The following is a 26,959-nucleotide window of genomic DNA, read 5'->3' as shown; positions in this document are numbered from 1 at the left end:
CGGTGTGTGGAGCGATTCTGTCCAGAAATACTAATTTTTTCTGGTCCAATTTTGTACTTGTTCTTTGCACAGAAAGTTGTGAGCGACGGACGCTATCGTGTGGTACCGGTTTACAATATGGACTTGGTTCTAAGCAATTCTCGTTATTTTCTCGGGCGTCGGTGTGATCTCTGTAACTGCTTCGTACCATGCAGTAGTAATGGAAGTTGGTAAAACATTGTTTTGTATGTTGGACCAGATGGCAGTACAGTCCTTTCCTAAGTATTTCATCTCTATTGGATTGGAGGGGCCGCTCTTTTATAAGGATTCGAAATATATTCTGCTTTTGTTGTTTTGAAGTTTCAATCTCACTGTCAGACGTAACTGGCCAATAGTAAGTACATACCAATGTAATCACTGAAGTATTTCATTGACGATAGGTTTATTAATGGATTCCTTTCCTGCAGCTCGAGGATCTGATACAGCCGTTTTGCAATGCTGTCGACGTTCGCGTTCAAAATATTTTTAACCTTCCCTTAAGATACGAGTATGCTCTGCAATGATATTGTGAACCGTTAGTGACGACTGGGCAAGACATTTGATGAAACCTCCACTTTTCGAATAAGTCCTGCACGCTGCGTATGTTCTTATATTATCGCTCTTATCACGTAATAGGCGTAGCCGTCTGTCAGCGAGGAGCTGCAATGCCCCTCCGGACGTTTATCTCGTTTCGAGCCGTCGGCATGAGGCTGAGGAACGCATTCAGCCAGCCGCTGTGAGTCAACGGGACGTGAGGTGACGCTGGAAACCAGCGCGGTGCAGCAGATAACAAGAGCCGGCCGGCCCTGCGTTCCCAGAAGCGTCCGATAGTCGCCAACCTGCCGTTATCTCTGCTCGCCCCTGCGCTCGGACGTTCTCTCAGTCGCTGTCCAAACTATTCGCGCTTGTGTTCTGGAATGCATGTCGCGTCAGAAAGCACAGCACGAACCCGAAAATCAGATTTCCTGGTACTGACACGTCGCTCTTGAATGCTACGGCGTATTTAACACTCTGAAAATAAATAGAGTAATTCGGACCTAGCTCTGTAAGGCACTAAGTGACTATCACACCACTATTTCCCCTTTGCTTCACCATTATCTCCGTCAAACAGCAGAGCAAACGCTATCTTCTGGCCAGCAATGAGTCAGCCACGCCACTTTCTTACCTCCCCCCCCCCCCCCCCCCTCACCCATTTGGCTCTGAGTACTATGGGACTTAACATCTATGGTCATCAGTCCCCTAGAACTTAGAACTACTTAAACCTAACTAACCTAAGAACATCACACACATCCATGCCCGAGGCAGGATTCGAACCTGCGACCGTAGCAGTCGCGCGGCTCCGGACTGAGCGCCTAGAACCGCTAGACCACCGCGGCCGGCCTCACCCATTTCATTAATTGAGTTTCTATCACATTCCTGAGACCTTAACTTTTCCCGGCGAATTGAATGTTCAAATAACTTACGGGTTTGCTGCCGGGTGACGTCGTCGAACACCGCCGATATTTCGACAGGAGCACACCCTGCCATTCTCAAGGCACAACTGCAAGGAGGAAGCAATGTGCGAGCAAATTTAATACCTCGGTTCACAGAGGAGAAACAAGGAAGACACCACACACAGAACAAGTGTCAACTCAAAGATAACAAACATCAGAAATATCGATAGTTACTACACTCCTAGAAATTGAAATAAGAACACCGTGAATTCGTTGTCCCAGGAAGGGGAAACTTTATTGACACATTCCTGGGGTCAGATACATCACATGATCACACTGACAGAACCACAGGCACATAGACACAGGCAACAGAGCATGCACAATGTCGGCACTAGTACAGTGTATATCCACCTTTCGCAGCAATGCAGGCTGCTGTTCTCCCATGGAGACGATCGTAGAGATGCTGGATGTAGTCCTGTGGAACGGCTTGCCATGCCATTTCCACCTGGCGCCTCAGTTGGACCAGCGTTCGTGCTGGACGTGCAGACCGCGTGAGACGACGCTTCATCCAGTCCCAAACATGCTCAATGGGGGACAGATCCGGAGATCTTGCTGGCCAGGGTAGTTGACTTACACCTTCTAGAGCACGTTGGGTGGCACGGGATACATGCGGACGTGCATTGTCCTGTTGGAACAACAAGTTCCCTTGCCGGTCTAGGAATGGTAGAACGATGGGTTCGATGACGGTTTGGATGTACCGTGCACTATTCAGTGTCCCCTCGACGATCACCAGTGGTGTACGGCCAGTGTAGGAGATCGCTCCCCACACCATGATGCCGGGTGTTGGCCCTGTGTGCCTCGGTCGTATGCAGTCCTAATTGTGGCGCTCACCTGCACGGCGCCAAGCACGCATACGACCATCATTGGCACCAAGGCAGAAGCGACTCTCATCGCTGAAGACGACACGTCTCCATTCGTCCCTCCATTCACGCCTGTCGCGACACCACTGGAGGCGGGCTGCACGATGTTGGGGCGTGAGCGGAAGACGGCCTAACGGTGTGCGGACCGTAGCCCAGCTTCATGGAGACGGTTGCGAATGGTCCTCGCCGACACCCCAGGAGTAACAGTGTCCCTAATTTGCTGGGAAGTGGCGGTGCGGTCCCCTATGGCACTGCGTAGGATCCTACGGTCTTGGCGTGCATCCGTGCGTCGCTGCGGTCCGGTCCCAGGTCGACGGGCACGTGCACCTTCCGCCGACCACTGGCGACAACATCGATGTACTGTGGAGACCTCACGCCCCACGTGTTGAGCAATTCGGCGGTACGTCCACCCGGCCTCCCGCATGCCCACTATACGCCCTCGCTCAAAGTCCGTCAACTGCACATACGGTTGACGACCACGCTGTCGCGGCATGCTACCAGTGTTAAAGACTGCGATGGAGCTCCGTATGCCACGGCAAACTGGCTGACACTGACGGCGGCGGTGCACAAATGCTCCGCAGCTAGCGCCATTCGACGGCCAACACCGCGGTTGCTGGTGTGTCCGCTGTGCCGTGCGTGTGATCATTGCTTGTACAGCCCTCTCGCAGTGTCCGGAGCAAGTATGGTGGGTCTGACACACAGGTGTCAATGAGTTCTTTTTTCCATTTCCAGGAGTGTATTAATCAATAGGTGACGTAGCACTAATTCGGTCCCTCTGTTTTTTGATGAGAGACAGACCCGGATTCCAAGCAGCATTTAAACAAAATCCACCACCTCTGTTAATAAGGTTGCTTGAAAGTCTGATTTCAACAGCTTCCTTAATAACACTATCCCAATAGCTGGACGTTCAAGCCAGAATCTCCGTGTTGTTGTATTCCATAGGATGACCGGTGTCAAGGCAATGTTCTGCAATAGCGGATTTGCTCGGCTGTTGTAAGCGTGTGTGACGCTTATGTACAATAAACCGGTCTTTCACAGTCCTGACTGTCTGGCCAATATATGACATGCCACAACTGCAAGGAATACGATGGACCCCAGCCTTACGCATACCAAGATCATCTTTTACGGACGCCAACAAGGCTTTAATCTTAGAAGGTGGTCGAAAAACACATTTCACATCATATTTCCGCAAAATACGGAATGCTGCTTGGAATCCGGCTCTGTCTCTCATGAAAAAACAGAGGGACAGAATTCGTGCTACCTCACCTGTTGATTAATAGTAACTATCGATATTTCCGATGTTGGTTCTCTTTGTTTGTGTTGTTCTGTGTGTGCTGTCTTCCTTGTTTCTCCTCTGTGAACCGAGGTATTAAATTTGCTCGCACATTTCTTCTTCCTTGCATTTGTGCCTTGGGAATGGCAGGGTGTGCTCCTGTCGAAATATCGGCGGTGTTCGACAACGTCACCCGGCAGCAAACCCGCAAGTTATTTGTATCACATTCCTGTTTATCTGGCATCACATCTGCCTCATACACTGTTGCCATTGCCCCCCCCCCCCATTTAAATCTAGCAGACTGTAATCAGCCTTTGTTGATCCAGATAGCGTGAACTAATGTAAACTCTGTTTTTTTCTACTATTTATGTGGTATCGAATGAAGTCATTCAGCATTTGCCTGCTAAAAATATCATTTATTGTGAGTGCAGTTCCGCCACATAGTCACTGTCAAACATGCTGAAAGAAAAAGTCACCAGTAACAGACCTTTGCCGGCCGGGGTGGCGGAGCGGTTCTAGGCGCTACAGTCTGGAACTGCGCGACCACTACGGTCGCACGTTCGAATCCTGCCACGGGCATGGATGTGTGTGATGTCCTTAGGTTAGTTAGGTTTAAGTAGTTCTAAGTTCTTGGGGACTGTTGACCTCAGAAGTTAAGTCCCATAGTGCTCAGAACCATTTGAACCATTTTTGAACATACCTTTCAAATCTACAACGTAAGGGCACGCTATAACGATATGTTGTGACATGCTGGAACATAATCTTCGTCGATCCATTTTGGATCGTGGGACGACGGCTGGCATGAACTCCTTAATGTAATAATTTACCAACAGCCATATGATTTGTAGAAGTTTCTTTTATTTTGTCAACTTCTATGTGCTTCTACCAGTTTCGGCATTACATTGATGCCATCTTCAGGCCCCACTCGTCACAGTCGTAAGATCGCTATACACGCTATATATCGCCTGGCCACCAAGAGGTCCGCAGCTCGTGGTCTTGCGGTAGCGTTCTCGCTTTCCGCTCCCGGATTCCCGGGTTCGATTCCAGGCGGGGTCAGGGATTTTCCCTGCCTCGTGATGACTGGGTGTTGTGTGATGTCCTTAGGTTAGTTAGGTTTAAGTAGTTCTAAGTTATAGGGGACTGATGACCATAGATGTTAAGTCCCATAGTGCTCAGAGCCAGAGAGCCACCAAGAGCTGTTGCAGGACGATTGTTTCACGGATCCAGTCATATGGCTCCTTTCGTGTATAGCGATTTTACGACTATGACGAGTGGGGCCTGAAGATGGCATCAATGTAATGCCAAAACTGGTAGCAGCACATAGACGTTTATAAAATAAAATAAACTTCTACAGATCATACGGCTGTTGGTAAATTCAAGAAGATAGTCCGTAGCAGTCTGGAACCAACGAATGTGGCGGTGTAGATTTATCCGCTTTTTGATACGTCAAGTAACTAAGAGAATAGCGAAAAACAGCTTGAAAGTAGCATCTACAATTCACACCGATGCTTTTTTTTTTCGATCTATCGGCTTTCGGACCGTGCCCATTAAGCTATCTCAACACTAATGTCAAGTATGATGATACGACAGCAAGGGCAACACAATACCCACTCCCGGAGAGGAGAAAATTTTCGATCTGACAGGGAATCGAACCCGTGCCTCGTAATTGAGTACTCCGCAGCTACCGAGGCGGACTTATACCGAAGTACAACGGCGTTGCAGCCCATGTAGTGGACTGTTTACAATGGCGGTAAAATGGGAGCTTGAGAGTATAAAGATGCTAGTATGTGGAGTCGATATGAAACTGTATGCGCAAAGGACGAATGTGACAAATGTATGTACTGAATGTAAAAGAATGGACAAATAGAACAGAATGTCAATTAAAAATGAGTAATGCCTACATATGTAGCCTAAGTATGTGCACATCTAATTGTAACTGACACTTCATATGGTAAAACCGAAGTTACTTGCCCAATATCTTAAAACACGAGTGTGAAAGGTCAAAAATCCTAAATACGTAATCTAAATACGTAAAGGACATACATACCGACACACTGGCTGTGTCAAACCATGCATGTGATGTGGTAATGTGTTCTCATTTGATTATGACAATAATTAATTTTCACAGTTGCAGGAGATATAAATAATATTTTAGCAGCCGGCCGAAGTGGCCGAGCGGTTCTAGGCGCTACAGTCTGGAACCGCGCGATTGCTACGGCCGCAGGTTCGAATCCTGGCTCGGGCATGGATGTGTGTGATGTCCTTAGGTTAGTTAGGTTTAAGTAGTTCTAAGTTTTAGGGGACCGATGACCTCAGAAGTTAAGTCCCTTAGTGCTCAGAACCAGCCAATATTTTAGCAACCAAATTCGGAATGATACCATTTCTCATAACAACGCTACGACTGTGGATCAAGTCCTCATCAAAAATTTATATCAAAGTTACTTTCAAGTGTTGCATCCATTTTAAATGTAAGTCTTTCTGTAAAATCTGGAACGTTAATAAACATAAACTAAGACATGTAGAGCGACGTCATGATGGCCCTAATCTTGTAAGGATAAATAAGTCAATAATTAAAAATAAATGAAATAAATTCGCGAATAGTGCGTAAGAAAGCGACTACACGTGTGACCTCCATATGAGTTACAAATTTTGGCGGGGGAGGTTATTTCTGCGAGATGTAAATGTAAGGAAGTAATACGTTTTCAGATTCTTCTCGGAATTTTATCAAAAAACCTCTCCGTGACGCACATTGCCAAAATGTTTCGATGCTAGTTCTTTCTTTGTTCTGTGATTAGAGAATCCTATTCTAGAGACAGACGAAACGAATTTCTCAAAAAACGCCAGGAGAAAGCGAAATTTGAGGAAGCGAGCTCAGCGCCGGCAGCGGCACCGCTCGCTGGCCGCCTGTTTACTCTGGGAACAATTGGGGATGCGGGCGATCGTGTTATTACTGCAACTGCACCGCGATCCGCGGAGCTTTCGCTATCAATGACGCTTTAATCCAGTCGGCGGCCGGCGGGGGCGGATTGGCGAAGCCGTGGCGCGCCCGCCCCCACCGCCAGAAATAACAACAAAAGGATACGGCGGGCGCGCGGGAGGCGGCCAGTAAATGGATTAAACAGCAGAAACAAAAACAGCCCGTGTTATTGTTGGGCCAGTGCGAACCAGTGGAGCCCCCGCCGCCGCCACCGTTGCTACGCTACCGCGCATATCGCGTACTTCTTCTCCAACCCCTGTGCGCTTAAGCAGGTTGCCTGCAGGTTCGTATACCATTGATGTTGGAAACGTCATGGTCACCTCATTTGTTCTGTTCTAGATCAATCTTTTCAGATGGAGAGCTGGACAGACTGGGGCATCTGAATTTAAATATGTAGGCTTCCGCGACCGGTGTCGATCTTATTAAAATGCTTCTGGGTGTACTCCAGCGTATAGCCCGAGGAAGGCAGGTGCAACACCGGCAAAACATCGCTGCTTGTAGTATTTTAGCATTCCACGTATTTTATAAGATGGCGCGGCAGTAAACTCAGTAAGATTCTGATTATATGTTTTAGGTTAAAATCATAATGAATCAATTGAGGCTGTAGAACTTTTTGTTAAAACTAAAATTGTATTAACTTCTGAACAAGGCTTTTCTTTCCACTTTAATGTGATACTTTCCTGCACGTGGGGTAGTCATGAAGTTTTAATTAGCGTCTTGTTAAAATTTTAGTTACTTTTTTTCGTTACATATCTTCATTCTTGGAAAACATTCAAATTCCTGCAGCACGCTACCGTAGCACGCCGCTGAATGGGGCAAAACAGAACTGCGCAGCTCATCTCGACTTTATCAGTGACGATATTCTGCATTATGGACGTAGAAGGGCCATTCGAGCTCGACCGACCGCCGTGTCATCCTCTGCCAATGGCGTTAGTGACGCTTTTCCGCTCGCCGTCGAGTTTCTTGACCTTGGATCCGATAGTAATTGGTCGAGTAGCTCTTCACTTGGTCTGACGAGGTGGAGTGCACCCCGTACCAGTCTTCCAACCAAGGAAAAATCCCTGGTAGAACAGGGAACCGAACTGCGGACCCCTACGTGTCAGCCGCGCCAACCACCCACAATCAGTTACGGAGGCTGACATTTCATCATTGGGCTGCGTTATGCCCACTTTATCGGCGTGCTACCGTACTGTGCGGTAATAATTTCAGTGAGTTCCAGAAATGAAGATACGTACCCGCAAACTAAAAACTTAATGACGTAACATCAATTTCTCAAGGTGATAATTAAAACGCTATGACCACTTCATATGTTTCAGTATTGCTTTACGGTGAATTTAATGCTATGCAAATATAACATTCAATTTAACTTCTACCTTAGTTAAGCCAGCATAAGGTAAACGTAAGGTCTGTAGCTCAGTTCCGCGACCAGACTATTTGCGTCACTACTGATACAGTACGGCCAACGGTCTTGCCGCATTGGTAACACCGGTTCCCGTCGGATCACCGAAGTTAGGCATTGTTGGGCTTGGCTGGTACTTGGATTGTTGACCGTCCGATCTTCCGAGAGCTGTTGGCAAGCGGGGTGCACTCAGCCCTTGTGAGGCAAAATGAGGAGCTACTTCATCGAGAAGTAGCGGCTCCGGTCATGAAAACTGACAACGGCAGGGAGAGCGGCGTGGTGACCACATGCATCCAGTAATGCCTATCGGCAGATGAAGACACGACGGTCGGTCAGTACCGTTGGGCCTTCCGAGGCCTGTTCGGTTGGAGTCGAATTAGATACAGTACAGCTAGAGTGACCAATCCTCCCGTGCTTCTTGCGAGCTCCCATATTATAGGAATTTTTTAAAAAATCCTCTCGGCTCACTTAGTGAGGGCTTGTTTCTTCCGTACATTTCGTCAGTGATCACTGTAATAACTATCGATTCGGCAAAATATTATCGGTAGTTCAGATTCTCTTACCGACAGATCTAGAAAAGTTTCGTGCCTCTGCGGAAAGAAGATGATTTGGCTCACGGGAATGCTAGGAGCAGAGAGAGAAGCACTTGGTCTTCTTCTGCAGAGGGGTCGTGAAGGGGAAACGTTTACTTGTTTCTCGGCCAGTACTGGCTAGCCATGGCTGCACTCGCCCTCAAAATATTACACAGTCTCGTATAATAAAGTAAATAAAGTATGACAGGTTATTTATATTTGTGGCTCCATTGTCAACAAATTCCAAAAAAAAAAAAAAAATTGCGAAGTAGTTCTGCTGTTGAAATATATTGCGACCGCCGCGCGGGATTAGCCGATCGGTCAGGGGCGCTGCAGTCGTGGACTGTGCGGCTGGTCGCGGCGGAAGTTCGAGTCCTCCCTCCGGCATGGGTGTGTTTGTCCTTAGGGTAATTTAGTTTAAGTAGTGTGTAAGCTTAGGGACTGATGACCTTAGCAGTTAAGTCCCATAAGATTTCACACACAATTGAACATTTTTATGCGACTACATCTTCCTTAAAGGTCCCTTAAAATTTTGGTCACATGTTGGTCATCTCATTTAAAACCATGGTCAAATGTTGGTCATCCTAAGTACAGCCTTCCTTTCCCCGCACTAGGAGGGGCTGGTGACGATCCCAGAGCCCCAGCTGTCTTTTATCCCCGAGAAAGATATCCGGTACTCATTTGATGACAGGATGAGTGGACCTGGGACCGTTCTGGAGGAATTGGAACGAGAAAAAATCCGCGCTTTCCCTGGACAGGATTCAACCTGGTACCTCCAGGACCAGAGTCTTGTTCTCTACCTGTACATCACCACAGCCACGAGTCCACATACTGTGCACCGGAATATCTTACTTCGTTTGATTTTTTCGTGGTGAAAATACATACCATGCAGACGCACTACCGAAATGTCCCTGTATCAGTAGAAATCACTTATCACAGTCATATAGCGTCCCAACCTTCTGGTATAAGAAAGCAGTATTCGCAGATTGTTGCACACGAAAGACTTGGATTACAAGACACTTGCTCGACCGATTCTTGAATATTGATCATCAGTATGGGAATCTTAACAGGTTGGATTAATAGGACAGACAGGCAAAATCCAACGAAGAGCGCATTTCTTCACAAGATCGCTTAGTCGGCGCGAGAACATTACGGAGATGTTCAGCAAACTGCAGTGGTAGACGCTACAGGAGAGACATTGCTCCTCGCGGTGATGTTTGCTATTTAAATTCCGAGAGAGCACATTCCGGGGAGAGTTCGGCAACATGTTATGCTCTCCCTCGTATGTCTCGCGAAATGAACACAATGAGAAAATCCGATAAATTAGTGCTAATGCGGAGGTTTACCAATAATCATTCTTCCCACGCGCTGTTCGCGAATGGAACGGGGAAGGAGGGGAAATAAATTGGTACCAAACGTAGACTCCGTCACAGACCGTAAGGTGGCTTGCGAAGTATGGATGTAGATGTAAAATAGCTGTGCATTGGGAGGAAGGGCATTCCGAGATGACCAGCGTCCAGTTCCGAGCAAGAGCCCCTTGTTCCGTGCCTGCCGGTCCTACATTAGCGCCGCCTTCTCAGCTTTTCCGCGCTCGGACTGCACAGAAGGCGGACGGGGCAGGGCTGTGGGAACAGAGCGAGCCCCACTTCCGCCGGACAAGGCGACTCTTCAGCACGCCACGGCCGCCAAATAGGCTCACACTTCCCAGGCGATGCGCTTCGCGGGGCACCAAATTCCACACTTACACGCTCTCTGCCCAGTAGCGGACCGGCCCGCCTTCGCGAGCAGTCTGGGTTTCTCTTTCTCATCTCTACGGCCACTCACTGCCGTAACGTTTTCACCGAGAGCAGGCCCGTATTTAGAATCTACAAAGCCATAGACTGAACCTGTGGTACGAGTTCTACCTGTTGCAAGCACTTACTCTTACTCTCATGGTCGCAGAAACTGCAGTCGGTTTTGGCCTCCTCAGACAGCTTCCTCCACAGAGTTCTGTCCCTGGCAGCTTCATCCTCTGCTCCAAGTATCTGAAGATCCGAGGACATGTCTCTCCATAATATTTTTGGCCTGCCTAAAGATCTTCGACTGTTGGGTTTCTACTCCGACCCTTTTCTCAATCTTGATCCTTCCTTTCTTCTACAGGCGTGGTGGCCACCCCATTTCAGTCCACTCGTCATGGCTTCTGCAACGCCTGGTTCATTATGTACCCTCAGTCCGAAACCGCGCAGCTGCTACGGTCGCAAAGCTTCTGCAACGTCTGCTTCATTATGTACCCTCAGTCCGGACCCGCGCAGCTGCTACGGTCGCAGGTTCGAATCCTGCCTCGGGCATGGATGTGTGTGATGTCCGTAGGTTTGTTAGGTTTAAGTAGTTCTAAGTCTAGGGGACTGATGACCTCAGATGTTTAGTCCCAAAGCGCTCAGAGCCATAGCCATTATGTACCTCCCTGAGCTCCCTGTTCTTTTTTCTTCACCATTCTCCTCCCTCTCTAATTTGTCTACATATCTTCTGCAGAATTTTATTTTAAAGCACCTTTATCTTTCTGTCTGTATGCTTATCTATTATGGATATGTCTGCCCCATAGAGTAGTAGTGGTCTGGTTATAATTCTATACAGAGTGGTTAGAAATACTCTGAAAAACTTGTAAGGATGTCGGAGGGTATATTGTGCTCAGAAATAACTGTTAAGAAAAAAATTCGATACGTTGCACTGTTTCCAAGTTAGTTAACATTGAAGTTTGCCAGTCACGCCGTTGTGCGCACAAATTCAAGCGACCGCCAGACACAATTAGTGTCAGTTTTTCTCATAGCTCAGCCTTTGGCTCTGGTTCGATCATTACTACCGTCCCATGTCCAATTCTTTTATCACTCTCTTGTTCGGTTTTAGGCAACCACACGAAGAACACGTTTGGCGGACCACTTGAATTGACGTCCGCAGCAGCCTGAGTGGCTAACTTCAATGCTAATTAACTCAGAAACGGTGCAACGTACCGAAATTTTTTAAGTTATTCCTCAGCACAATATATCTTGCAACACCATTACGAACGTTTCAGACTATTCCTGAACAGCCTGTACACAGTTATATTGCAGCCTCCTAAAAAATTATTTGTGTAATAGTAATTTGTTGAGCGAATATGACGCTCTGGATGTTACAATTAATCCACAAAAATTGCATCTTAGAGCAATTTGCGAATTAAACGTCTATAAAGCAGCAATTAAGGTTAATTATTTAGTTGCACTATCTATGATGCAATGAACCAATCAGACGAAAAAAATGTAAGACAGCTTTTAAAATTCTTCGTTCCTTTTCTGGCGAATACTTTGCATTTTGTAGCGGTCCATAATAATAAATCATACGGAAAAGCGTGAAAACCATATTATTACAGCGACACCTTTACTTTGTTGGTACACTGTTGTTACTCTCATATGATGTCAGATGTAGCCATGAGGGCAGTTCCGTGTATTGCGCTACAATGACGCCGACAGCCCTCATCTTATTCTTTGTTTCTCCTGTTCTTATCCCGTACATACACGGTGTCGGCGTGTTAACCTGGATTTGGTAATGTTAGTGGTCGAGGGTGGCCGGAAGAACAACTTGTATCAGACGTCTATTAAAAATTTCAGCCGAATAAGCTCTTACATAGCAATCACGTCTAAGTATTTTACGATTAAAAAGAGGGCTCAAGTAAGATAGCAATGCATCTTTACTAGCCTCAGAAAATACACTGCTATCCTACTGGCTCACACCGCATTGGTAAAGCAGTCCATTTTTTAGTATTTTTTCCGGGCCATAGCTTGCAGCAAATGAGTCCCTGCTCCATAGGACTAAAGGATTGCTACATTCCTGCTGAGAAACTACGTGCTCCGAATTGCGTTAAAAACTTACCCTGCTCACTGACCTGTCAAACACTTTTAGTAAAAAATAAAACTATAAAAATCCGCCTCTTTTATCAGGTAAAGTGTTTGTTAAATGGACTGGAAACGTCAGGCAGTCAGGCTTAGTCCCCATAAAGAAATTCTGTGATTTAGAAACTTTGTACGTGAGGTGCAGTTCGAGATGGTCCACGTTACATCCTTCCTTGTATATTCGCCTCTTTATTTTGGTCTCTGAAAGGCAACAGACTGGACCAAAAGAAAGTTTCTAAAAAGCAAAAGTGTTATTACTTATCAAATCTAAAGCGTCGCCAGCACGTTCTGTCTCAAAGCGATATTAACTGATATCAACTAGGTGATAAGATTCATCAAGGAAGTAGAAGGCAAGCTGTGGGTTTATTCCGTCGGCCTTGAGGGGTCGCCTTGCATCACTCAAACATACAGCATACTTGACTATCAATCAAGCTTAACAAGTCTAAATCTTCAGTGAAGCGTTGAGCTAGTAATCAATTGTACTGCGCAACGTTCCTCACATCTTACCAGCCACGAACTGTATCATCGATGGCTAGTTGCTGATCGTCTGCTTCAGTGGTCGAGCGAGTTCAGAACGCAATGAAGGTCATCTCGCTCTTTAGCAAGGTAAACATTTTCTGGTCTTTCTCCCGCCTAACCATGTGGCCGTCGTTCCAACTTCGACAATAGTGGACGCTGATTTCTACGGAAATCGCGCTCTTGAATGGTTAGAGCACAATGCAGATCCGCAATTTCGGCGGTGTATAGAAGAGACTGCTTATGTGCCCCAAACTCGTCAAGGTTGTTTCTGACCAGCCTGTGGAGTCGGAAACTTAGTAACTTTTCATGCCACAGTGAAGAGTCTTACTCTTGCGAGGTAATTATTAAGCGATTACGTTTATCATAGCTCTCTAGCCACTAGTATACTAGAACTCATCTTCAAAACAGCCCCTCGACTTCTGCTACCCAGCGAGGTGACGCAGTGGTTAGCACATTGGACTCGTATTTGGGGGGACGATAGTTCAAATCCCCTTCCAGCCATCCAGATTTAGGTCTTCCGTGATCTTCCTAAATCACTTAAGACAAACGCTAGGATGGTTCCTTTGGAAGGACACAACCGGTTTCCTTCCTCATCCTTTCCTAATCTGAGCTTGTGCTCTGTCTATAATGACCTCGTTGTCGACGGGAAGTTATACGCTGATCTTCCTTCCTTTTTTTCCCACCTCTGCTCACCCCAGGCCTTAGTTATGCCAATTAATTGACACAATAAGAGTTCCCTCTCAAAACACGCTATTCCCTTGATACCTGCAGCCATTTTCCTTAGCTATTCGGTGTGTTGTGCCGCTTATTCACGTTGGCTGCGAATAAGATACAAACTGTAGACTTGTAGAAGTTAATAGCTCTTCCTCCCACACTCACAATAATGGTACTCGTTCCTAACGAGGGAGTGTCCAAGAGGGAAGTTTATTTTGATCAGCCATCGAAAAAAATATAGTTACCAAAGAAGCAGCGTGTAGAGGTCTCGTACGAATTGTTCTTCGGTATTATTCGTTATTCTGGGACCCTTATCAAGATATATTACTGGAAGTGATAGTGGTAATGCTTCAGAGTTAAACGTGATTTGTGACAAGGCTTAACTAGTGATCGCGAAAATGCTAAAACCGTCAGCTGTTATTATTGGTTGTTAAGCATGTTTCGCCAGAAGTATTTCGCTTTTATCCATAAACCTCTTCTGTGGTCGTTCTGGAAATGTAAGTACATAATATGTCTCTGCATATTGGTGTTTGTAGATGAACACAATACTTTCTTATAAAATTGGCGTACAGTGTGCTTATGGTGTTCTCTGTGTAGGATGTGAGTGTTGCCAATCTGTGAATGCAATTTCTTTTCACTCCCTTGTTTCGTGTGTGTGTGTGTGTGTGTGTGTGTGTGTGTGTGTGTGTGTGTGTGTGTGTAGAAGGTAGGGTGGGAGGGTTGGTATGAGTATAAATTAATGAATGTGTGAAATAATCAGCGCAGTGCGTAAGTGTTTGCTCGAGTTGGGTCACGGGGGTGGGGGGATGGGGGGGAGGGATGGTGATTGTAGGGATAGCAACCAGGAAGACATGATAGTGGGTAGTGGTGAATGGGAACTAAATGGTGTGTCTATACGTAATACTATCCAAGTGGCCTATTAATTTTAAATGAATCTGGTTTTTCAGGTTGATCTAATCATTTATCGTGTTGCAGAGTACTGGACCATCAGGATTAAAAGAGCGAAGCGATTGATTATGCTTGGAATACATATTTCACATAAAATACTCATTCAAACTTTCATTAAATTCAGCACCAATCCACTTCAGCATGCCAAAGCCAACTTACATTGACCCACACATCAAAGAAATTTGAGTTTAAGAACAAGCCAAGATTACTTGAAAGACTTAAGCTTTCACTTGTATGATTCACTTAAGACAGGCCGGCAAATGCGCCTTAACCGTACAAGATTAAACCAGGCAATACACACATACAACCATAACTACCAAAGGAAATTCTTGATCATATGTTTCGCTTCGGCACATTATTACGCCAATATTGGGAATGAAGCTGCCTAGGAACTGTTGCAGCAATCGTAAGGAAAACTGTCTTTCAACACGTCCAACTATTATTAGGAAATGATATTATAACAGATACAGTACATTCATGATAATATAAGTCATAAAGAACGTTAGCTTCCCTTGTTCAATGCATGCTGCACCGACGTAACTTGCCTTCCCGCATATAGCAAGGATTTAGTACATCGATTCTTTCAAGTAGTAAATGTAAACGGAATGTAACCTGCATTAGGCTATAATTAATAGCCAGTAATCACTGTTCTGAGCATCAAGGTAGTTCAGCACTCCTTCCTTTTAGTACAACTGCTGGGCAGTGTAAGTATGAGCACGCACCCCAGTAACTGATAATTAATCACTTGAGTGCAATTCGGATTTTGAAAATAGTAAGCATAAATGTCAGCACCCAAAGAAACTCTGTGTGCTGTAATATAGGAACACAGTCTGTCGGTGGACTCAATACAGCTTTTAGGACGAGGTGCAAGCGCAGCCCAGGCTTGCTACACACACCACTTATGCACGCTCTTCCATCGTACAGGGAAGGATACAGATGTCCGATACATGATCTTTCAGAGCACGAACTTAAGGGCCCACGCCAAACCAACTGCGGACGTCTGTTTACGAGGAAAGCCGTAACAGGTGTCCGCTTCCTCCCGCTCCATACTGTCATCGCCGGCTTCCCCCTTGCTGGCTCAGAGATCAACACACTTCCTGGTAGTGATCTCGTTAATCGCAGACGGTGGACGTATTACCGACTTAGGTCATACAGTGGAACAGTGCCAACCATGGCGCAATAAGTTGTTTATTTTATTTTTTGATTTTATCAGTGTGGCAGGCTTTCGCATGGTGGACAAGTGTTTTCTGTTGTTTATTCTCATTTTTTGGCGTAATTTAATTTTCTCATAATTTAATCATCGCTAACACTTGATTTAAGATTCTTTGACACCGGAAGGTCTCAGATTGATTATGTAATGGTTAGACAGAGATCTGAGAACCAGATTTAAAATCGTAAGACACTTACAGGGGTAGATGTGGACTCTGACAACAATTGATTAATTATGAACTGTAGATTAAAACTGAAGAATTTGGAAAAAGGTAAGAAATTATGGAAACAGGACCTGGATATGTTGAAAGAACCAGAGGTTAACGAGAGCATCAGAGGGAGCATTAGGCAGATGTTGACTAGAACAGGAGAAGAATAGAGTAGGAGACGCTTGGGTAACTTTAAGAGACGAAATAGTGAAGGCAGCACAGGATCAAGTAGGCAAAAAAAAAGGCCTAGCAGAAATCCTTGGATAACACAAAAGACATTGAATTTAACTGATGAAAGGATAAAATTTAAAACTGCAGCAAATCAAGCAGGCGAAAGGGAATACAAACGTTTAACAAAAGATATTAACAGAAAATGGAAAATTGCTAAACAGAAATGCCTAGAGGACAGATGTAAGGATTTAGAAGAATATTTCGGTAGGGGAAAAGACAGATGCAGCCTACAGGAAAATCAAAGGGGCCTTTGGGGAAAAGAGAAGCAGTTGTATTAATATCAAGTGCGCAGATGGTAAACCAATTCTAAGCAAAGAAGGGAAAGCTGAAAGGTGGGAGGAGTATATAGAGTGGCTATACACGGGAGATGAACTTGAAAGCAATATTATAGAAAAGTGGAATAGATGAGATGGGAGATAAGATAGTGCGAGAAGCGTTTCACAAAGCTCTGAAAGATGAAGCCGAAACAAGGCCTCGAGAGTAGACAATATTCCGTCAGAAATATTGATAGCCTTGGGAGAGCCAAAGGTATTAAAACTCTTCCATCTGGTGTGCTAGATGTATGAGACAGCTGAAATACCATCAAAAATACCTCAGACTGCAAGAAGAATGTAGTAATTCCAATTTCAAAGAAAGCAAGTGCTGAGATATGTAAAAATCCCGAAATATCAGTTTAATAAGTCATGGTGGCAAAATACTAACACGAATTCTTTACAGAAGAATGGAAAAGCTGGTAGAAGCAGAACTCGGGGAAGACCAGTTTGGATTGCGGAGAAATGTAGGAAGACGCAAGACAGTATTAAGGAAAGGTAAACCGATATTTAAGGCATTTGCAGACTAAGTGAAAGCTTTTGACAATGATGACTAGAATACTCTCTTTGAAATTTTCAACGTAGCAGGACAAAATATAGGGAGAGAAAGGCTATTTACAACTTGATCAAAAACCATACGGCAATTATAAGGGTCGAGGGGCATGAAAGGGATGCAGTGGTTGAAAAGGGAGCGAATAACATTCGCGGTGTTATTCAGTAGTTACATTAAGCAAGCAGTAAAGGAAACCAAAAAAAAAATTGGAATAGGAATTCAAGTTCAGGGAGAAGAAATGAAACTTTGAGGTTTGACGATGACATTCTTTCAGAAGCAGCAAAGGATTTAGAAGAGCGGTTGAACGGAATGGTCTCTGTCTTGAGAAGAAGATACATGACGAACATCAACAAAAGCAAAACAAGGATAATGGAATGTGGTCGGATTAAATCAGGTGATGCTATGGGAAGCAGATTAGGAAATGAGACAAGTAGTAGATGAGTTTTACTATTTTGGCAGCAAAATAACTGATGATGGACGAAGTAGAGAGTATATAAAATGTAGACAGGCAATGGCAGGAAAAGCAATAATGAAGAAGAGAAATTTGTTAACATTGAATATAGATTTAAGTCTTAGGAAGTCTTTTATGAAGATATTTGTCAGGAGCGTAGCCATATATGGAAGTGAAACATGGACGATTTACAGTTTACATAAAAAGGGAATAGAAGTTTTTGAAATGTGATGCTGCAGAAGAATGCTGAAGATTAAATTGTTCGATCACTTAACTGATGAGGAGATACTGAGCAGAACTGGGGAGGCAAGAAATTTGTGGTACAACTTGACCAAAAGAAGGGATCAGTTGATGGGACACATTCTGAAACATAAAGGGATCACCATTTTGCTATTGGAGGTAAGTGTGGAAGGTAAAACTCGTAGAGGGAGACGAAGAGATGGATACAGTACGCAGATTCAGAAAGATGTAGGTTTTACTAGTTATTCGGAGATGAAGAGGTAGCATGGACAGCTGCATCAAAACATTCTTCGTACTGAAGACCACAACAACAGCATTCTTTTGATTTGCATGTCTGTGTCTCTGGTGATAATTTTATGTTGGTGATGACAGCGTAAACGCCTTAACAGCCCAAACTGTCTCTGATAACACAAAAAAGACATTATAAAATTAGACAGCTGTGGGACAAAGTTGTCTTTCCTTAGTTGCTACAGTGGGAGAATCTCACCTCAGGGGAACATATCTTCGTCTGTATATATCCCGAAGAATATAGAAAAATTCTCACGTTGCTGACGTGAGGTGATCTCAACACATTGTTCGGTCGGCGCACTATTGTCGCTGTTGAAACATGACGCAGGGGACTCGGTCGGCACATTTTTCTCGTCGCGCATGCGCGTAAGTAATGACGCAGCGTTGTAGGAGAGCCACGGACACTGGGTGAGGCTTAGGGGAAGTCGCTCGGGCGCCGTAGTGGGGCTCAGCGCGTCCTCCAAGGAGCTATCGCGCAGGCGCGCCCCGGCTTATCAGGGGGTTACTGCGCGGGACGCGGACGTATTTGCTGAGTAGCTGCCGTATTTGTGCTGACCCCGGCTTATCCGTAGCATATTGGCCATCCCCGGACTACGTAAACGCCCCTTCTCCGTGCAGCTGCGGCAGTAGGTAGTCCACCGTACCGCTGAATCTGCGCTCTGTCCACGTATCCTCACACAAGAGAACCCGAGAGTAACTGAATATGTCATCCCCCCAGACTCAACTATAACGAAGATAAAAATATTCATTTAACATCAGCGTTAAAGATGTGTGTGTGTGTGGGGGGGGGAGTGTTGTAAGATGACCATACCTTCGGAAACCTCCGATGCCATTTTACATTCCATTCGGTGACAAACAGTTAAAAGACGTAAAAGGTCCGCTATCAGTCACAACTGAAGGTAATTTATTTAAGACATTACAAATTATGCTCTCATGTATGTAACATCTCTAAACTTCTTAAAAGTCATCACAGTCGCCGTTGACTGTATAAAACATTTATTGTTACTATTGCAATTTCGGCCTTGTGGCCATTTTCAAGTAACACTACAAAGTTACATTCTGTCAGAATATAAAACTATATGTCGTCGTCAAAATGCAGCCTTTTGACTGTGAGAGTCCCACAAGATAAGATGAGTACTTGTTGTCAGTGCACCTGAACTTGTATGTGTGATAGATTATTAGAACGATGGTAACATCGACCGTTCAGTATATATTTAACAACATATTACGATGTAATAAGTGTCGTGCTCATCGGATCTTGTGGGACTCTCACAGTCAAAAGGCTGCATTTTGACGACGACATGTATTTGCGTCAGATAGTTTTATATTCTGACAAAATGTAACTTTGCAGTGTTACTTGAAAATGGCCATAAGACCGAAATTGCAATAGTAACAATAAATATTTTGTATAGTCAACGGCGGCTATGATGTCTTTTAAGAAATATTATATTACTGTGAATCCCATCCATGAGAAGTTACTCTAAACTTCTTAGGTGTAAGTTCTTTGGGGAACACCTTGGTATTCCAATGAAAGCATGTTGGAAGTTGCGGGTTCATGTCTTCTCTACTGCTATCGATATCTAAAGCACTTTCACTGTGTGAAAGGCATAACATGGCAGTCCAAATAATTACTATTGTGGCAACTGCGCAGTTAATGTGAGGTTCCATTTCCGTAATTTCTAAATCTGCTATCTTCCCGTGTGTGTTTCATCTCTGTACATCTTGGATTATGTTCTCTGACCATAACATCGGAACTGCAATGTAAACACTTTAAATGTTGTGAGTTCATATCGTATTTACAGTTGTTAACATCTAAAGTACCGTTATTGTGTTAAAGGCGTAATATGGCAGTTCAGATAATAATTACGGTAACAAATACGCACTTAATGTGTGAGAGTTTAAATGTGGTTGTAAGAAAGGTGACAAATGTACAATTACGATTTGGATACTTCAGCTATGTGTAAGTACACTAATATTTTAAACAGTTCACTTCGCCACAGTTATTTCACTTCTGTCTATTCAGTCAACATCACATAATTTGCTTTTTATTTCGACAGTGAATGTGGAGACATGAAAATAAATGTAGTCACCTCAAAATGAGGACAAGCCTGAAAACGGTCGTGCCTTAAAATAAATTACTTTCAATACTGACTGGTAGCGGACGTTATTCTACACTCTATAAAGTAACACTCACAGAGTTTAACGGAATCCATTATGGACAAAATTCACAAACAATTGAACTTTATATTCGTAAAACAACATGTAAATTAAGGATGAGCTCAGATTCCACAGGAAACGAAATCTTTGAAAGAGTATTGTATCCATCATTAATTCGTGTTAAGATATATGCTGTAGTAAATGGAAATCATCACGCTTGACGTAGGGGTCAGCCGAAAAGATAGAATATACCACTGGGGAATGAAGTGAACTAGGGTGAGTTGGGGCCGAACGTGAGCAGACAACACACTGGTACTGCCATTCGTGAGTGAACATCTGCGCGTGAGATCGAATTAAATGAAGAAATAGTGCGATAATTAACAGCTTCATGACAGGATACTGAGGACTGAAGACAATGCAGAATACTGAATACAAGAATACTAGGACAAGTTCATTTTTGACAGAGTATGACTTGGTGAAATCACGTGGTGCAACAGGTAATAACAGTGTAGGGTAACAGTCGGAGTCGTAATGCAACAGTGTAAATAATAAATGATGCTGAAAAAGGATATTATTCTACACCCTATGAAAGAACACTCATAGAGTTCAACAGCATCCATTATGGATAAAATTCTCAAACAATTATTATTTTAATACAATCATTTGCCGACAAATATGCCTCAAGAAAGGATCAATGTACTCCATCGCACCTCAGCTTCAGCTTAACAGAGGGTTCATTTTTATTGCATGAGTAGCAGCGTATTTCTTCAGAAGAAGAATGTCAACGTCGTTGGCATATCGAAGAATCTCTAAATTGCTTTCTTTCGAGTCAGACTGAGTTTATAAATGCATCAGATTCAGTAATATCGACGGGCATCTAAAATCGGTTGCCCATAAACATTAACATCATTAGACGTTTATAAGTATGACTATACTTCGCTTACCATACCAGAATCAACAGTTATAACGAAAGCGGACGTTAAAAGGGCACATTATAGTAGTGTGTGTGTGTGTGTGTGTGTGTGTGTGTGTGTGTGTTTGTTCAACACCATTTCGCTTATGCAGCTAAGTACGTTACAGAAGGAATATATTGTTCGTAACATGTTTGTTTATACCGAAGTTAGGACCATATATACTGGACGGCTTATCAAGACATAAAAAGGTACCGTATCTCAGCCATCAAAACTGGAACCGTTGTAGGATTACTTTCTTGTCTGTTTGTCTGGTCGTCTCTTAACACCCCGTTTTGTCGCAAGGGGGTTGAAGTATCATCTTGAAATTCGTGTCAAATACTAGGCATTATGGTCTCCTGGCGGTGTAAAAAAATCCAAGGTTCTAAGTCGCTATCAAAAGACACTACCATTTTATGTCACAACTTTTAACACTCGCCAGTTCACTCACCAAAACCTATAGATGAACTGTCTCTGAACATAATTAAGTTTCTATTGAATCCTCAGAGCGCGAGTACTACTCCCACTTGTCCGGCTTTTTATGTCGTCATTCTTCTGATTAATAATCTTGTTCATTGTGGATGGTGTGGTGAAAGTGAATGTGTTCTAATTGAATGGAACTACAGAAAACTACAACCAGTAACTTGCGAAAGATTTATTTCCATAAACTACTTACGAACATTTTCAGGCTTGTCTCCATATAAGGCATTCGGAAGTTACATACGAAAACAAGAGTGGAAAAACAGTGTAACCCTCAAATGCAAAAGCTTAATATAAGTGTTTCCACCTGTTGCTGGGTACGGGAACTATCAAAAATGACGTTGGTCTCACCAATAAATATCATTTAGGGGTGAGATCACTGTCAATTTCGATAGTTCCCGTACCCAGCAACAAATGGCAACATTTATCTCTACGTTTTTACATTTGCGGGTTAGCCCGTTTTCCCGCGCACGTCTCCATTTTCATTTCCTGAACTGGCCTTGTGACAACTATATAAGGAACACTACTTTAATGTATCGTCGCGGTCGGTAGTTATATGGCAAGCTGTATCGACAAACGAAATTCTTTACTCTGTATCACTGATATCCTTTCATTCTGAATTTTCATCCCACTCCTGACCTTACTTATATCTTCGTCGTTACTTCATCGATGCGCAGACTGAGAAGTCGGAGAGAAAGCTTGCATCCTTTCCTTACTCCCTTTTTAATTCATATCTGTATTGTAACAATGTTGTATCTGGTATGTACGTATTTCAGTCACTTGAAAACGGCGACAAAGCCGAAAGCATGCACTAGCGAAAAATACAAAAGTAGGTAATATTCTAATCGAAGTAATTACTGTCATTCAAAAAAAACTTTGGGCTGTAACTAAAATATAACTTTTTTCTGCTCCTTTGTACTTTCTGGTACAGTGTACTTAGTGTGCAAGTGCATCAGACCTATTTCGTAACATCGTGGCATTGAATACAATAAAAGCAACTACAGACATAATGTTAATAGGAGTAAGAGAGAAACACACACACACACACACACACACACACACACATTAGCTCACCACATTAACTAATCCACTCTATACGTTTACTCGCGACACTTCAGAGAACAAACTAAATGAGAGGATAAGTACACACCCAGCCGCTAGTTACATGTAGTAAACGTAGTGGCACAGTAATATAGCGAAGTAGCTCTGAATAAAACACCCACGCACACACACACACACACACACACACACACACACACACACACACATACGCACAATGCATTCATGGCTACAGAGGCTCTCACATACTTCCACCTAAGGCAGTGCAACGTCACCAAAGGGACATTAAACATCAACAAAAGAAGAAGGAAAAAAACGTGCGTAGTAAACTAAGAAGGTAAGGAAGAGTAAGTAAACGTGTCACATAGTCCGAAAAGAGCAGCAAAAAGGAATGCAGTAATTGAAGCTCTGCTGCCTCATACAGAGTAAGTTTGACACAGAAAGCGTTCAGCGCCTGTGCTGTGCGTATTCTCAGGCCTTTGTCACGGTATATGACGTTTGAGAAACATTTGGGTGCGCGTCAATCTCGTCAACAGCACAGAACACAAATAAGCATACAGATGCGCAGATCAACAATCGCAGTTGTGTACAGATACTACAAGTAAACACCAAGGGCATACCTAACCGTATTTACTATCTTTTAAGAGAAAGCTGACTTTCCTGATACTTCAATACATAACAAAAAAACTAATTTCCACACTATTGTCAACTTTTTCCATCCCTCTTGATTTCCGTCGTTCCATAGGTTCCCTTTGCTTAGCTGCAAAGCGTCGTGTATAACACATCGTTCCTTGCTAATCTACTCAGCTTCATTAACAGTAATTACTGGAGACAATATTCTGTTACTGGATACAACATTATGCCTGATCAGTGTACACTTTAACTTTTCTTTTTGAAGTGTACCCCGTGTATTTTTCTTCTTGTGAAAAAATGATCGTACGTATAGTAAGGAATATGTGGAATTTAAGAAATGTAAGTCTTCTTAACATTCATCAATATCCTTGTTAAGTTGCTGTCGAATGTGAGTAGTGACTTCTAACCGAAACAACATGCAGGCAGCCAACGACTTGACACCCCTCTGATGCTAGTTGCCTGTCTGCAGGCGTCTACCATTACTTCGCAAGTTTTCTCTGTAAAGGCACATATTTAAAATTGTCAACAAACGTTAACGGGTAGCACCAAGGGTAAGGCCGCACTTGATGGTCTTAGAGGGATCTTCTGCCATTATATTCACGCGTGTGTCAATGCCGCATCCCTCTGTCATCACGTCAGAGGAGAGCGTGAAACAGAACGGCAGAAGAAGTATAAGCACACTTTGCTGCTCAGATTGCGTTCAAATTTCGACAAATAGTTTTGGACGGTCCTTTGTGGTCCCAACCTGTACACGAGAGTAAACATTGCAGTCGCGCTGCCCTCCAAAGGGGTGCGCTCAAGTTCAGTGGGGATGCACCGCACAATGTCCTTAGGATTGAAAAGTACGGGGGCTTCGCCAGCGTCAAAGTTTGTCAAGAACCCGTCCTATTGCACATCACAGTGAGAACTGTCGTTTTTCACAGCGGAGTGCGGGGGACTCAACGTCCCAAGGAAAGGGGTGGTTTCATTGATGCCCTTTATGCCACCCTCTAACGCCTTGTCGTGTCGATTCTGAACGGCCGTGTGTGTGAAATCTTTTAATCGGCCACCCGTAAGGAAACCGCGTGATTCCAACGCTGTGTGTTGCGGTTCTGTCCTCCATCGCAGAGGCGTCAGTGAAATATACACTACTGGCCATTAAAATTGCTACACCAAGAAGAAATGCAGATGATAAACGGGTATTCATTGAACAAATATATTATACTAGCACTGACATGTGGTTACATTTTCACGCAATTTGGGTGCATAGATCCTGAGAAATCAGTACCCAGAACAACCACCTCAGGCCGTAATAACGGACTTGATACCCCTGGGTATTGAGTCAAACAGAGCTTGGATGGCGTGTACAGGTACAGCTGCCCATGCCGCTTCAACACGATACCACAGTTCATCAAGAGTAGTGACTAACGTATTGTGACGAGCCAGTTGCTCGGCCACCATTGAACAGACGTTTTTAATTGGTGAGAGATCTGAAGAATGTGCTGGCCAAGGCAGCAGTCGAACATTTTCTGTATACAGAAATGCCCGTACAAAAACCTGCTGAAATGTAGGGTTTCGCAGGGATCGAATGAAAGGTAGGTGGTTCAAATGGCTCTGAGCATTATGGGACTTAATATCTATGGTCATCAGTCCCCTAGAACGTAGAATTACTTAAACCTAACTAACCTAAGGACATCACACAACACCCAGTCATCTCGAGGCAGAGAAAATCCCTGACCCCGCCGGGAATCGAACCCGGGAACCCGGGCGCGGGAAGCGAGAACGCTACCGCACGACCACGAGCTGCGGACATGAAGGGTAGAGCCACGGGTCTTATCACATCTGTAATGTAACGTCCACTGTTCAAAGTGCCGTCAATGCGAACAAGGGGTGACCGAGACGTGTAAACAATGGCACCCCATACCAGAACGCCGGGTGATACGCCAGTATGGCGATGACGAATACACGCTTCCAATGCGCGTTCACCGCGATGTCGGCAAACACGGATACGACCATCATGAAGCTGTAAACAGAACGTGGATTCATCCGAAAAAATGACGTTTTGCTATTCGTGCATCCTGGTTCGTCGTTGAGTACACCATCGCAGGCGCTTATGTCTGTGATGCAGCGTCAAGGGTAACCGCAGCCATGGTCTCCGAGCTGATAGTCCATGCTGCTGTAAACGTCATCGAACTGTTCGTGCAGATGGTAGCTGTCTTGCAAACGTCCCCATCTGTTGACTCAGTGATACGAGGCCGTTGGGATCCAGCACAGCGTTCCGTATTACCCTCCTGAGCCCACCGATTCCATATCCTGCTAACAGTCATTGGATCTTGACCAACGCGAGCAGCAATGTCGCGATACGATAAACCACAATCGCGGTTGGCTACAATCCGACCTTTATCAAAGTCGGAAACGTGATGGTACGCATTTCTCCTCCTTACACGAGGCATCAAAACAACTTTTCACCAGGCAACGCCGGTCAACTGCTGTTTGTGTATGAGAAATCGGTTGGAAACTTTCCTCATGTCAACACGTTGTAGGTGTCGCCACCGGCGCCAACTTTGTGTGAATGCTCTGAAAAGCTAATCATTTGCACAATACAGCATCTTCTTCCTGTCGGTTAAATTTCGCGTCTGTAGCACGTCATCTTCGTGGTGTAGTAATTTTAATGGCCAGTAGTTTAGGTAAGAGAGGGGGGGGGGGGGGGGGGAAGACAAACATCCATCATGTGGTACGTTCAAGGTGACGTTGGACAGAATTGTGCTGAAGTTTGATGCCAATGAGACATCATAGACCCACCTCGCTCATCACATGAACTTCTGAGCTCTGGCCTGTTTTTCGCATGCGTCGACGCCTTGCTCTTCGAAGTTTCGTCGAGTCCGAGAGCAGTATCACAAGGTGCCATTACAGAGAACTGTAGGCACCTTTCAGCCAAATTTCAAACTTGTGCATGGCAATAGGAAACATTTACAGGTTTTCGAAAAAGTGATCCTTTAATTCTGTTGCGTCGTTTGGTCCAATGAGTATCAGCTATCCTTCAATACAGAGGCATAGAAAACAATTTGCAAAAGAGGAAAAATAAAGTGAATTTTTTTTCCGGTGTAAAGAAAATTATGTTGAAATGTTCCTTTCGTCCGCACCTAGAACACTCCGTGATTTCGAGCGAATTCACACTCGCGCCCGCGATCACAGGACTCGATGAGCGGAGTGCGAGGCAAATTACGCTACGTACTTTTCCAGGACTTTAGTCAAAAACTTTTATTGGTGGACTTTGATTAATTCTCTGCCCTACTACACATGTAAAATCGGTCATAATAAGGTTTGTCAGCCTCGCTTTGACCCGCGAGGCAGGATTAAACTTGTCACTACTACTATGCAAATAATTAAAAGCACTGTAGCAATCCAACTACATCCAGAAAAACTCCGAGGTTTGACCACTCGGCGTAGAATACGTACGTCGCTTACAGTTACTATACCGCCTCAAGTGGCTCCTGGCAAATTCTGACGATAATCTCACAACAACAAAACAGA

The sequence above is a fragment of the Schistocerca serialis genome, chromosome 5, assembly GCF_023864345.2.
Source record: "Schistocerca serialis cubense isolate TAMUIC-IGC-003099 chromosome 5, iqSchSeri2.2, whole genome shotgun sequence".
Taxonomy (NCBI): Eukaryota; Metazoa; Arthropoda; class Insecta; order Orthoptera; family Acrididae; genus Schistocerca; species Schistocerca serialis.
This window is presented reverse-complemented; position numbering follows the sequence as displayed.